This window comes from Podarcis pityusensis (genome assembly GCF_964106645.2).
Source record: "Podarcis pityusensis genome assembly, chromosome: 4".
NCBI lineage: Eukaryota > Metazoa > Chordata > Lepidosauria > Squamata > Lacertidae > Podarcis > Podarcis pityusensis.
The window spans coordinates 28,257,298-28,271,896 of record NC_138027.1 but is presented as its reverse complement, the minus strand read 5'-3'; positions in this window follow the sequence as shown (position 1 = coordinate 28,271,896).

The following is a 14,599-nucleotide window of genomic DNA, read 5'->3' as shown; positions in this document are numbered from 1 at the left end:
GGCTCTTGGGATTCTCTTCAGGTCATGCGACACCCCTCACGGAGTCTTGCTCCACACCCACCTTCCATTGGAAGCACAGGGGGTGACTTAAAGCAGCAAAGCTCCCTTTGAACCAGCCTCTCCCCTCCTCTATAGGAAGAGGGAGGCTGTTTCAAAAGGTGCTTTGCTCTGCTTCTCTTTTAAGTAGGTGGGCAGCAGCAATGGTACTCCCCCCTCACCTGCTTAAAAAGAGACAGTAAGGGGCTTTAATCTCCACTCGTGAGCAGAGAGTAAGTCTTTCTTCCTAGGCTGTGTGATCCTGTTCCCTGCTGGTAACAGGGCAGCACAGCCTATGCAGGATCAACCCACACCCTCCCACCCATCAGCTGAAATCCCCAGTGATGTCACTTGATGGGTAGGTGGGCATGGTTTGGGGGAAAGAGCCTGGTTGGCCAAGATTGGCCTATGGGGTGGAGATTACCTAGCCATGAAATAAACAGTTTTTATTATTTGTTTTTCAAGAGTTTGGGTACCTAAAATAATGTTGAAGGGGTGGGGAAGAGATGATGTAACCAGAGCCTTAACTAGGTGATCTTGCACGCCTGGCAGAACCATCCAGATTGTGCCCCCTAGCTCTTCCTCCCAAGGACAAATTAGCTCTTCCTCCCAAGTAGACCCGGCAGCCCGGTGGTGGGTTCAGCCCCTCCGGCAGGTAGACTTGGTGCTTTCCCCTCCCCCAGCAGGTAGCCTGGGGGCACCTTAGACATCGCAAATATAGCAGGGAGCAGGAGGTCCTCCACGCAGCAGGACGCGCAGCTCCAGTTGTGTAGACAGACCGCAGAGCCATCGCCCTCCAAAGCTGGTAGGCTCCAGTAGACCCAGCAGCGTGGCCAGACCTGGCCTGGATAGAACTGGTGCTCCCACTTTCCAGGGGATGACCGGGCAGCCACAAACTTGGCTTCGGTCTATGGGGGTCCTGACGGATGCTGTTCCATGCAGCAGCCTCACCTCCTTCCCAAGGCAGGCAGGCAGGCAGGCAGGCAGGCAGGGACAACTGGCAGCCCACCCCTCGGCTTGTCCTCCATATTTATGGACAGATTTTTTAGCCGATTTTGTGAGCCCCACCCCCTCACCTGCGCCCCTGGCGGGGCTTTCCTCACCACCCCCTAGCTACGGCCCTGGATGTAACTAGATAAATAAACAGACACTTAAAATGTGATTCATTTGAAATGTGTTCACTTGTCCATGTGTTCCAAACCTTCATTGCCCTGATCTGGAACAAAATATAATTGTTTGTTTATATTGCAGAAGCCTGAATTCTGAATCCCTGAAAGGCAGCTATATGAAGACAGCCTTTAATGTAAGATGTAGCTGAACTGAGAACAGAACACACATTGTTATTGACATAAAGTAATTGCATTGACACAACTGAAGTTTGGATTGATTTTTTTTTTTTAAAGAAAAGAATGATCAGGCCGTATTAATTTATCCCTAGTTTAGGAATCGCTAATGCAGGAGAAATAATTGAAATGGAGCATGGAGCTTTAAAGGCAAATGAAAGGAGAGAAAAAGTACACACTGCCCAGACTAAGAAAACATTAAATCCAATGAAGCCTCATAATGAAGCAAAAGAAACACGAAAAACGTTGAGCTCTCCTACTATTAAAGACTCTTATCAAAACAGAAGCTCAAACATTGAAACAGGCGAGAGTGGAAATAAATATCTTAGTGGCACCATACAAATATATGCATTGGATAAGGAGAGGGAGATATTATAGGCAAAGTTCTTCAGACTGGATTTGCAGACAATGCCAGCAGCTCATTCTTATTTATTAAATGGAGAAAAGGTTGCTAAGAGAGGCCAGAGTTCATCACCTAAGAGCACATCTGTCATTTTTATCTGTTGTCTTGGTCCCCTTTTTCCCATGGTTTCAGCCAACATTAGCACACAGCCCAATTTTTACATAGTGTATGTATTTTTTAAAAAAGAAAAGAAAAGAAGGAAAAAGGTTCGAATTTGACATGGCTGTACCTAGATCATGACTCCATGCTGAAATAAGGGTGTGAATTGGGCTGAACACATGAAGAGACAGCGCTTGACCTATTCGTGATCATGAATACGCTTTTCCTAATAGCTGCTATAATGGAGATCGCTGTGTGCTTCAGTCCTGTTAAACACATATCTTCCCTCATATGGAGAACTTAATGCACCCAAGAACACAATCCCACAAAATAAATCATTTGACAGAGGCAGGATCATCTGTGCTGAAATCCCCTTTGCACCTCACACCTCACTGTTCCCGATTATGTCTCAAGCAGATAGCAGGAGTGATGAAAGTGCATATTTCAAGAGATGCCTCTAGGGTACATGAGTTTCATAAAACCCAGTTCTAACATTACAAAGTATCTCTCTCTATATATAATACTTCTTTTTTTGGAATTCGTATGTGACCTACATTTGGCAGAGGATTGCCCTTGTCAGAATCTGGGGCATTCCTAGCCATGGCTTCTGGTGCAGAGAAGCATTCCTAGAAAAGTATCAGAATCCATTGCTTTCTGGTGGATTTCAGGTGCAATCTGAAAATAAAAGAGGATTTCCAGTGCAAGGAGGGAGAGAGTATTTTTGTCTCCCTCCTTTCCATTCTCTCTCCCTCCCTCACCCCAGATTACCTGCCTTGCATCCTGAATAACTCTCTGATATAGTGAAGGTGTAATGTATTTCTTTACTGGTTGGTTGGTAGCATTTATATGTCACCTTTTTCTCCAAGGAGCTCAAGATTCTCCCCCTCCTCATTTAATTCCCACAGAAACCCTGTAGGGTAGGGCAGGCTGAGAGGCAGTGAGTGGCTTCAAGGTTACCCAGTAAGAGTTTTGTGACCAAGTCAGGATTTGAACCTTGGCCTCCCAGGTCATAGTCCAACACTCTAACCACTACACCAAACTGGTTCCTGCTGAATTACAAACCTCCCATGATCTGTTGCAGAGAGGGCAGGTGCTCTGAGTTCTGCTCTGTCATTTTAAACTGCTCTGTTTCTCTGACAGCTCATTTTTAGTATGCACTGATGCTTATTTCATTCTTGGTTGCTCTTATTTTATCTTCTGCGCCCTGCTCTGGTATATCTGTATTGACCAAAAGCAGGTTAAAAATATTTGTATTTTAAAAATAAAATAGCATAAAATTATATGTATTTATTTTTAGAAAATACAAACATTTATTGAAACACAAATATTTATAACTTGCTTTTGGTCATTACAGATATACCAGAGCAGGGTGCCTTCCTGCTAGGAGGCAGCAACCTTCATCGATGTAAAAATGTTTTAAATACCAGAATTTTTGCTGCAGTTGAATGTAACATTTACAGAGCAAAGCGACAACTCTCAGAGCAAAAAGATGGCCTGCAAAAGGAGCCACTGTCTTGCTAGAAAAATGATATTTTGGGTATTCAGTTGAGTTGCAAATTCCATAACGGAGGGTAGGGGGATTGCCTCAGGGCTGGCACTGTTAATAAAGTTCAATAATAGCATTAATTAAGGTTGGGGCTGTCAAGGGAGCAGAAGGCAACTTACATTGTTTGTGTAAACATATCTATCATGTTACTCATAAAGATGTGACGATGCTAATGCATTATTAAGCTTATGTACACACAATTAACAAGATCGCGCAAAGCACCACAGAAAGTCAAACAGAGCAATCACGCCAATATTAAAAGCCTGTGCCTCATTCTCCAGGTAAGGTGACTCCTTTGGGCTGCCTACCAAATGCTGCAGATGGGCAGGGAAAGAAATCATGTTGCTTCTTTTGCAAAATGGCTTCATGTTTTCAAAAGGGCAAAGGGCCCACACTATACTGAAGACTATTCCTGAATTACAACGGGATAGCTGGGATGGGCTTGAGAACAAGCCCAAAAGGAGCTCCATTCTTGATCGCACATCCCTGACACATCTGGACATCTTAGCGAGGGAGGAAATATCTATGGCCCCGTGACAATGGAGCCACACCTCCCTGCCATCTCATTCTCCTCAGATAACCTACTAACCGTAATAGCTCAGTCTTGCTTCTGTTCATGAATTCCAGTTGCTGAAAGCATATATAAATGTAAAGGGACCCCTGACCATCAGGTCCAGTCGTGGCCGACTCTGGGGTTGCGGCGCTCATCTCGCTTTATTGGCCGAGGGAGCCGGCGTACAGCTTCCGGGTCATGTGGCCAGCATGACTAAGCTGCTTCTGGCGAACCAGAGCAGTGCACAGAAACACCGTTTACCTTCCCGCCAGAGCGGTACCTATTTATCTACTTGCACTTTGCTGTGCTTTTGAACTGCTAGGTTGGCAGGAGCAGGGACTGAGCAACGGGAGCTTACCCCGTCGTAGGGATTCAAACCGCTGACCTTCTGATCGGCAAGTCCTAGGCTCTGTGGTTTAACCCACAGCGCCACCCGCATCCCTCTGACAGCATATATAAAACATAGTAAAATATCAAACTTTAAAAACTTCCCAATACAGGGCTGCCTTCAGATGTCTTCTAAAAGTTTGGTAGTTTTTTATCTCATTGACATCTGAAGGGAGGGCATTCTACAGGGTAGGCACCACTAACCAAGAAGGCCTTCTGCCTGGTTCCCTGTAACTTCACTTCTTGCAGTGAGGGAACCAGCAGAAGACCCTCAGAGGAGGACCTCACTGTCCGGGCTGAATGTTGGGGGTGGAGACGCTCCTTCAGGTATACTGAGCCAAGGTCAGCACCAACACTTTGAATTGTGCTCGGAAACATACTGAGAGCCAGTGAAGATCCTTTAGGACTCTTGCACCTGGGTCCTGTTTGCTGGTTTCCCTCAGGCATTTGGTTGTCTGATGTGAAAACAGGATGCTGGACTAGATGGGTTTGATCCAGCAGACTTTTTTAATGTTACTGCTACCTTGCTTTGTTCCAGCTTCCCTTGGCATGCCAGAGGACTCCACACCAACTGAGGTCCACTGTCACCATCAGTAAGCAGATCCTAAAAGCTGGATTCTACAAAGAGCAGCACCTTTGGTAGAAGACAACTGCTTTCTTCAAGAAATCGGTTTTCAATGACCAAGCACAATTACTCAGGCATTAATAACTCCTGCTGTGTGCCCCTTTCCCCCACCTCTATATGCAGGAGGTGTTCCCGTATCACACGCTTGCTCCAGCCTTGGATTGGAGAAGGTGTTTCCAACAGTAACAAGGGTGCATTGACGCTTGTAGAACGAAAGGAGTATTTACATATATACAGATAATGGCCAAGAACGACAGCATGTAGCCTAGCATTAACTGCATTGCTTCAAGGTAATAGCAAGAACCTGCCTTCATGGGTTCAGTTTGATGAGCGTCACCATTTAAGTGGAAGCCTCGCTTGTTCTCTGCTATATAGTAATATGCCAGTCATCAAGAATATGAGATGCTTCAAGTGGTAAGGATGTGTTCCAATGACAGAAGCACAGAAACGTGAGCTAGGATTTTTAAAATTAGTCTCTGCATCTGAATCTCCACCAGAAAAGCTACTATATAACTTGGAAAATTGAGAATATAAGAACAGAAGAGGAGTCTGTTGAATCAGGCCCATGGCCCAACTGGTGCAGCATCTTGTTCTCCCAGTGGCCAACCAGGTACCTGTGGGAAACCTTGTGGAAAACCCTTGTGGAAAAAGTTCAGCTGAATTCAGTGCATCTTGCTCCAAAGTGGATTTATGTAAAATTGAGATGTGAAGACATCTTGGATAAATATGCCATTGTAGTACTCTCATCCTACATTATAAAAACTGATGCAAACCCATTGTGTTGGAGGGCAATATCTTTAGTCACTGATATTATGGAAAAAGGTTCTTCACTACCATCTGTAACAAGTACTAGAAGAGGAATGAACTGTAGCAGCCCTGTGGCACTTTCACTGAAAAATAGTGCTGAATTCTTCCCCAAATTTTTCTTTCTCTCATTATAAGCAACCATGACATGTATGTCACTAAGACCATTGTCCAACCTCCAGGTGCTGTTGAAGAAGTCCACAGGCCTGCTGACATGTGTGTGCTTCCATATCCTACATCCTAGGGTGGCCCAACATGGTTCCCCTCCAGATGTTGGACTCCAGTTCCCATCAGTCTCACCCAGCATTGCCCCTGGTGGAGACAATGAGAGCTGATGTCCAATATCAGATTGGCCACACCAGCCTACTAATAGTAAACTCATTCTCTGAGTGCCACTCCCCAAAACAACACCAATCAGGTACAAAAAGGAGGACTCAGCAGGCTAGAGGGAATCCCAGGGTTTGCAAAACTTCAAAAAATATTAAGGAGGAAACCCTAATGTGGGGGATGGACCTCAAAACAGTCCAATGGGGACTGAACATAGTTGGTAGCTCCTGAATGCTGAGATTTGGGGGTGGGTCAAAAGACTGAGAAGAAGGATTGCACTTCTTCTGGAAGACGGCAAGAGTATTCCAATTACAATGTTGTGTTGCAGGTCCTTCATGCCTATGTCATATTTTTGACATTTCTTGCTTTAGGGCTGGCTTGGTGTTAATCAAGCAAGGTGAGTGACTCTACTGAAGGCTGAGACTTTCCAGTCCAACAAAATGTAATGGAAGGAATCCACCAGCTCTCTACTCCTGTCTCTCCCAATAGTACTAAAGTTCATGCATGCACACGAGGCAGATATTGTCATGAAGCTGTCCATGTAGGCCAAGGGTAGGGAGTCTTTTTTCAACTTGAGGGCCACAGTCTCTTCTGGGCAACTTTCTGAGGGCCACATGCCAGGAGTGGGTGGGGGGACCGTTTGCAGAAGTGAGCAGAGCAATTTTACCTTTGCATAGCAGGTTTGTTTCTACATGCGCTTGCACATCCCACTCTGACTTCCGTCCAGGCAAGCAAGAAATAATATTCAATAACACATTCCAGCCAAGCAAGAACCCAAAAGAAGGCAGTGAAGGAAGGCTGGCGAATGGTGTGGTTCAGGAGGAAATGTTGCCTGGGCTCCTGAAGGCCAGTTAGAGAGGCCTAGAACATCCCATTGGGCCCCTGGGCCTGAGGTTCCCCATTCCTGGTGCAGGAACTTACTGGTTGCAAAGCCTTTCAAGTAGTCACTCCCAGGGCCTCTACGATCAGACTGAGATGTTTTGACATACAAGGCATTTGTACCACACCAGGACCACAGTAATTAGCTTGTTACTTCCTGCCACTGCAGAAAGGTTGGCTCCTGCAGTAGATTAGGGTGTTTTGCCACCTTTTTATAACCTCATGTATACTAAAAATAAACAGCCAGTTTAAGGCAATGGCAAGACACACGGAAATTCAGCCAATTAAAACGTCAGTCAATGTTCTGTTTACAAGAGTGATTAGAAAGAGCAGCCCTGTCATTTATACAGCTATCAGAAGTGCTGGATCGTTAGGTAAACACTTAAAGCACTCAAATACAAGAGCTTTATTGCATTGCAATTTAAGCCCTCCCACCTCCGGCAGAGGCCACAAGTTGTCCCATTTTAAATATTCCTATTTTAAAATCCCTAGTTATGCGATCCCATTCTCCATCCATGAATGAGATTAAAAATGGCATTTGAAAATTATCAAAGGTGAGAGAAAACAGCAAATAAATGATCAAGGGTGAGATGTAAAGCTGTATAAACATGCCTTCTTCCATTCTAACATTCCCTCGCATTTTCTTCCAGCAATTTCCATTAAGAACATAAGAAGAACCTGCTAAATCAGACCAACAATGGCCCCTCTAGTTTGGCATCCTGTTGTCACAGTGACCAACCAGGTGCAAACCCACAAGCAGGACCCCAGCACAGGAGCACTCTCTCCTCCTGTGGTTTCCAGCAACTGTGGAGACAGAGCTTCTTTCTTCTTTTCTCTTTGGCGATCACTCGTAGCCGAGTAAGATTGTCTTCCATAAACACGGTTTTAACAATGAGTCCGTAAGTGACTGTGGAGACCAATTCTGGATCCACACGTCCTTCCACAGTGGAGACATTGGTTTCTCGGTAGGAGTTGATCATGGTGTGGATTTGCCAAGCGTGCCTTCCTCTTAGCAGGTTTCTCCCTTGCGTCCTGAGTTCAAGTGTCTTCAAAGCTCATGACACCTTTGGTAAAGGCTGTTCTCCAACTGGAGCACTCGCAGGCCAGTGTTTCCCAATTGTTGGTGTTTATACTACATTTTTTTTTAGATTTACCTCAAGAAAGTCTCATGGCTAGCAGTCATTGATAACCTTCTCCCCATGGAATTATTCAGTCCTCTTTTAGAGCCATCCAAGATGGTGGCTATCACCGCCTTTTGTGTGAGCAAGTTCCATACTTTAACTATGTTCTGCATCTTTTATATGTCCTGAATCTTCCAACCTTCAGTTTCACAGGATGCCCCCAAATTGTAATGTTATGGCAGAGTGAGAAAAACTTTCCTTACTCCATGCCATGCATAATTTGACAAACTTCTATCATGTCACCTCTTACTCTCCTTTTCTCTAAACATGAAGAAAAGTAGTTCCACTGCCATTGGTTTATTTTTTTGGAGGGGAGAGCCTTGCTTCCATTTGGTCATCTGCTGTTGTGGAAATGTACACAATTTGAATGCACGTTGTAGTGTACATTAGACGTGCAGATCCCAGCCATCAACAAGTCATTACTAATCGGTTAGCATCCCTTTGTGTTCCCTTTCAAAGTTAATGAATTTTCAGAGAGAAGTCTGTTGCAGCAAAACACAGAGTCTGGTGGCACCTTAAAGACAAAGTTAATGAAGTGGCTAACAGGCTATCACAAAGCCATCTATGGCTGCAATCTAACCATGTCTACTCAGAAGTAAGTCTCATTGCATTCAATGGGACTTACACCCAGGTGGATGTGGCTCGGATTTCAGCTCGTTATTTTGATTTTACAGTTCAGTATTAATCACATACTGTTTCCTTCCCTCAGGCATCAGGGAAAGACAGTTTAGTACCCTTTTTATATTTTGATCTTTGTGACCTGGATTATATGAATTACTGTGGGTATATTAAACATTTTTATAGGAATTCTAATAAAATATTTTATTCATCAATGTATATTTTATAACAAAAATGGCAGGAGGTGTACATCTGCTGAAACACAACGCTCAGCAAATTTGTGTTTTAATTCATGTTTGTAGCAAACATGACTTGGTACCGACAGCTTGAAACCCTCAGACTTCAACAGAGGAGCACAGATCAAGTTTTCAGGTAGCCAAAGAGACCACTTCTTTCTATGTGAAAAGAACAATGCATTCCACTGGTTTTTAAATTTCCTGGCAGGAATCAGATTACGTCTGCATTCTTAATTCCACTTAACTGTGAGTCAGTTCCATTGAACTGAAGGGGAGTTCTTTCATAGTATACATGGTTAGGAGTGAAAACGTAATGTTACCTTAACCCCCCCCCAAAAAAAAATTATATATGAAGAAACACTAAGGTGCCCTGTGAAAAAGGCAGAAAAAACAGAGGCATCTTTTGCAGGGAAAGACAGCTTTAAAGAAATTGGAGGAAAGGTTTCAGCCCAATTCTAATTTGCTCCCATATAAACTTTAGTTGAGATTCCTGCATTGCAGGAAGTTGAACGAGATGATCCTCAGGGTCCTTTCCAACTCTACAGTTCTATGATTAGTTCACCATTTGTTGGATTTCTGTACCAAAGCCTGCCTGCAGGTGCCATTATCTTCAAAAGTTAGGTGCACGGCAACTTGGATCAGAGCCTTTTCTGTGGTGGCACCCTGGCTAGGGAATTTCCTCCCTGGTGGCACATAGATGAGACTTAGGGTGTGTACCGCCTTCATGACAATATGCACTCTGTGTTGGATGTGGGTGCCTTTTTGGGGTGCTAGACACACAGCAGCTTCCCCATGCCATCCTTCTCCCACAATCTCCATCAATCTAAAGTGCATTCTGTTGGCGAGTTTACAATCTGTTTTGTGTTGAGAATGCGCTTCTCAAGCACTTGCCTCACACATGCATTCACAGAGAGCGCTTTCTCAGGTCACTGCCTATCAAGGAATACCTATGCATATCTTTTTTTTTTTTTTAATATTTTTTTATTAAGGTTTTAAACAAAGAAAAAAGAAAAACAACACACACACAAAAAAAACAATACAAAATTTAACAATAACAACACAAAACGTAACAATTAAAAACAAAATCTCTTTTCCATTCCCAATTTTAAATTACTTATTTTCTGGACTTCCTCATACCTCCCTCTTTTGTATTCCAATCTACATTATTTGTCCAGCAGTTTCTTTTCCACTTTTTTAAACCCAATCTTTAATTTAATAAAGTGTTAAAATATATAACTTCAACTTTTTTAAACCTAATCCTTGTTCTTAATGTCATATACCTTTAAATTTTTCCCTTTTATTATCAAATTTCCATTTCTTTAAACATCTTTCATCTTGATCTTTAATCTTAATCTATCCTTAACTTTAACCTGTACAGCTGGAAACCACTTATTTTCAATCCAACATCACTCTAACATTCCTTAATTTTGCAGTGTTTCTGAAGATAGTCTTTGAATTTCTTCCAGTCTTCCTCCATCGACTCTTCTCCCTGGTCACGGATTCTGCCAGTCATTTCCGCCAATTCCATATAGTCCATAAGTTTCATCTGCCATTCCTCCAGCGTGGGAAGTTCTTGTGTCTTCCAATACTTTGCGATGAGTATTCTTGCTGCTGTTGTTGCATACATAAAGAAAGTTCTATCCTTTTTTAACACCATTTGGCCCACTATGCCCAGGAGAAAGGCCTCTGGTTTCTTGGGGAAGGTATACTTAAATACCTTTTTTAATTCATTATATATCTTTTCCCAGAAAGCCTTAATCTTTGGGCACGTCCACCAAAGGTGAAAAAATGTACCTTCAGTTTCTTTACATTTCCAACATTTGTTATCGGGCAAGTGATAGATTTTCGCAAGCTTGACTGGGGTTATGTACCACCTGTATATCATTTTCATAATATTCTCTCTTAAGGCATTACATGCCGTAAATTTCATACCTGTGGTCCATAACTGTTCCCAGTCAGCAAACATAATGTTATGTCCAACGTCCTGTGCCCATTTAATCATAGCTGATTTTACCGTTTCATCTTGAGTATTCCATTTCAGCAGCAAGTTATACATTCTTGACAAATTCTATTCCTTTAAAATGCGAAAGGGAACAATAGAGTCACAAAAATTCTCTTCTTTTAACTATCTGTCACACACAGATATCTTGATTGGTTCACGTCAGTCCTGACTTCCCCGCTCCAGGATCAGGACGAAAATAACTTCCTTTTACTGCTTCAAATAGTCCAAAAGAAATATCCCAATTTGAAATGTTGGAATCCACTCTTTTAAAAGCAATTTTCAAAGCTCTAGTATAAGTTGTCTTTGCTTTGCTATATTTACAAAAGAGCGGAAGGGTGACTTCCTGTTTAGCCCTTACCGCTCCGTACCAAATTCAATCAATTTTTCTTTCTTTTTTTTTATAGTCCAATTCTGTCCTTTTCACTAATCTTCATTTAATGTCCCAATTTGTTCAAATTCTGGGTACTCACGGATATTTGTTTTAAAGTCCGAATTGTCCAGGAAAAAAGGCAGCGCTCTCCGGCAACAGCTACGCGGCTTCACTCCACAAAAGAAGCAGACGACTCGCAGCACAGCGCCACTTCCCCGCTCTGTTCCGGAGCCCGTTGCCGGGTTCCTTTGCAGGTTGGGGGGGCGCAAACAGTGCCCGCCGAGTCCCAGGGTCACAGGCTTCACCCGCCTGTGGTTTAAAGGGTCCCCGCTGCGCCGAAGCGGTTTTAGACCCGATTTCTGTGGAGCGGTCTCCCTCTGAATTAGAGGGATTCCGCCATTGCCGTTGGCGCCACCTCCGGAAGTCCAAAAAAAAAAAAAAAAAAATACCTATGCATATCAGTAATATCCAAGGCAACATGATGACCAAGTACAACAATGCGATGTCAATATAAACTCTTTATATAAATCTATACAGAACATTAAACAGTATGAAATATATGAAATATGCACTCTCTGCAAAACCAAATAAACAGAAATCTTATAAATCTCTGAAAGTCACAAAATATGCACTCTTGATGGATTCTCTTGAAAACATAGAACCAAATAAACATAAGTCTTATAAGTCTCTGAAAGTCTTTGTAGACTATGCAAGTCTCTGAAGGAAGCAATGGGTCAGATTCCTATCTAGTGAAAGCAAGCTGTAAAGCTTTGTTTTATGACGTCCAACGCTGCCAAAGCGGTCCACAAACAGACGCAGTGAACAGTGATTCCGGATATACTCACTGTTTTGTGGAATTCTTCTTCAGCACAGCAGAAGGATACCTATGGATATGGCAGGGCTGAGTCAGCCATCACCATGTTTAACCTGTCTACGAATTAAACAGGCAAAATAGAGGAAGCAGTGCAGTAACTTAGTTGCCTCAGTATACCAATATATATATCCTCTGTACATCTGCATACCACCACACCAGTTCCCAACTCCTCTCTTTCAACAGCAAAAGTGTGAAAACACTACTTGAGGATGAAAACACTAATTGAGGGTGGAGGAAGAGAGAACACCATGGCACACTAGTTTGCAAAGATGCTCACCTGTCCATACAGGCAACATGGACAGTAGCTGCTGCTTTCGATGATGCTATGGTGCAAAGGTGTGTACAGTTGTGAACAGCTATGAATGAAAACACACTGTGAAAAACTACCCCTGTGAGTTTCAAAGGCTACACATGTACACAGCCGTACATTCCTAATCTTTAAGAGCTGTGAAAATGTAGTTTCTCCTGAGCTTTGAAAGGATGTTATTTTATTTTTTCCTGTTTATTGTCTCTGTTGCTTTGACCATGGTTTTATTGCTGGGTGTACAAAACTACATTTCTTAAGTAGCAATTGTTTTAAAAGGAGGGTTTCTTTTTGTACACAACCTTGGAACCGTTTTAAAATAGAGAAATAAAATGATTTTACCGCAGTTATTGAAAGCATGAATCAAGTTTTGACCAGCTGCAATATAATGTAAGTTCCAGCTTCCAACTTATTTTCATGAAGTAGTGGAATTGCTGGCACCAGGCAATCTTTTCTTTTTTAAGTCTCTCGCTTTTCATAATTTTTTTTTTTTACTTACTTTTTATTCCAAGCTGCCCTGAGGTTATGCATTTGTACTGCACCAACCAAGTTACCACCTCACCCTTCTCCCTCGCCTGCCTGGTATGCCACAGTGATGGCAATGATGAAAGGTCAGGTTAGTCTCTGAACCGCTCCGAGATCTTGTGATGAAGGCTGGTATATGTTGTTGTTGTTTAGTCGTGTCCGACTCTTCGTGACCCCGTGGACCAGAGCACGCCAGGCATGCCTGTTGTCTTTGTCCATTGAGTTTTCTTGGCAGGGATATTGGAGTGACTTGCCGGTTCCTGCTCCAGGTGGATCACGTTTGGTCAAAACTCTCCACTATGACCTGTCCATCTTGGGTGGCCCTGCATGGCATAGCTTGTAGCTTCTCTGAGTTATTCAAGCCCCTTTGCCATGGCAAGGCAGTGATCCATGAAGGGGCTGGTACATACAATTAATAAAATAAAATAAGCCCGGGTCTCCCAACCACTGCTGGTACTTCTTCACCCAGTGCATAGTTAAACTATGGAACTCACGCCCCCAGGAGCTAGTCATGGCCACCAACTTGGATGGTTTTAAAGAAGACTGGACAAATTCATGGAAGAGAAGGATATCAATGGCCATGGCCAGAGGCAATCATGCTTCTGAATACCAGTATCTGGAAACAGCTGGAGGGAAGGGTGTCCTTGTGCTCAGGTCCTGCTAGCAAGTTTCCCACAGGCATCTTCTTATGTTTTTATGTCGTGTTCTTACGAAACCCAAGATCCAGTGGGTGGAATCCAGTGTTGTGTGAGCAGACCTCTGCGCACACGGCAGGGCTTCATATTCCTCTCTTCCTCCCTTCATATTGTAGATATTAAAAATTGCACAGTTTGAAGCGACTGGATGCATGAAAACTGGCTCCTTTTGGAAATAAAGCATTGTCCAGACCCATTAGATATTATTCAGAACTTTACATGCAGAACTTTCTTCAAAACCACAATAGAAGCATGAAAGATACATCCAAAACATCCATGCAATATCTTGTGCTGTCCAGCACAGGCTCAGCATCTTAGAAATACACTACTGGCCAAAATTGTGGAAACCTTTTGGGAAAAGTGTATTTCCGAGGTTTGATGGCTCATAACTCCTGATTGGCTCTCTAAATACTCATGCTCATTGGCTACATTCAAATGAAGGAAAGTTACTGCATATCAACCTAAGCAAGTTGTGATTCCTTTTTCTGGTTATTTGGCTATAACTTTTGATATAATACAGATAATTTAACAAACATTGTTGCATTACATTATTCACTAAATTATCTTTCCATTGATATATAGACCTCGGTCCAGTATATCTGAAGGAGCGTATCCACCCCCACCGTTCTACCCGGACACTGAGGTCCAGCGCCAAGGGCCTTCTGGCGGTTCCCTCAGTGCTAAGAAGCCAAGTTACAGGGAACCAGGCAGCGGGCCTTCTTGGTAGTGGCACCCACCCTGTGGAATGCCCTCCCACCAGATGTCAAAGAGAACAACAACTACCAGATTTTT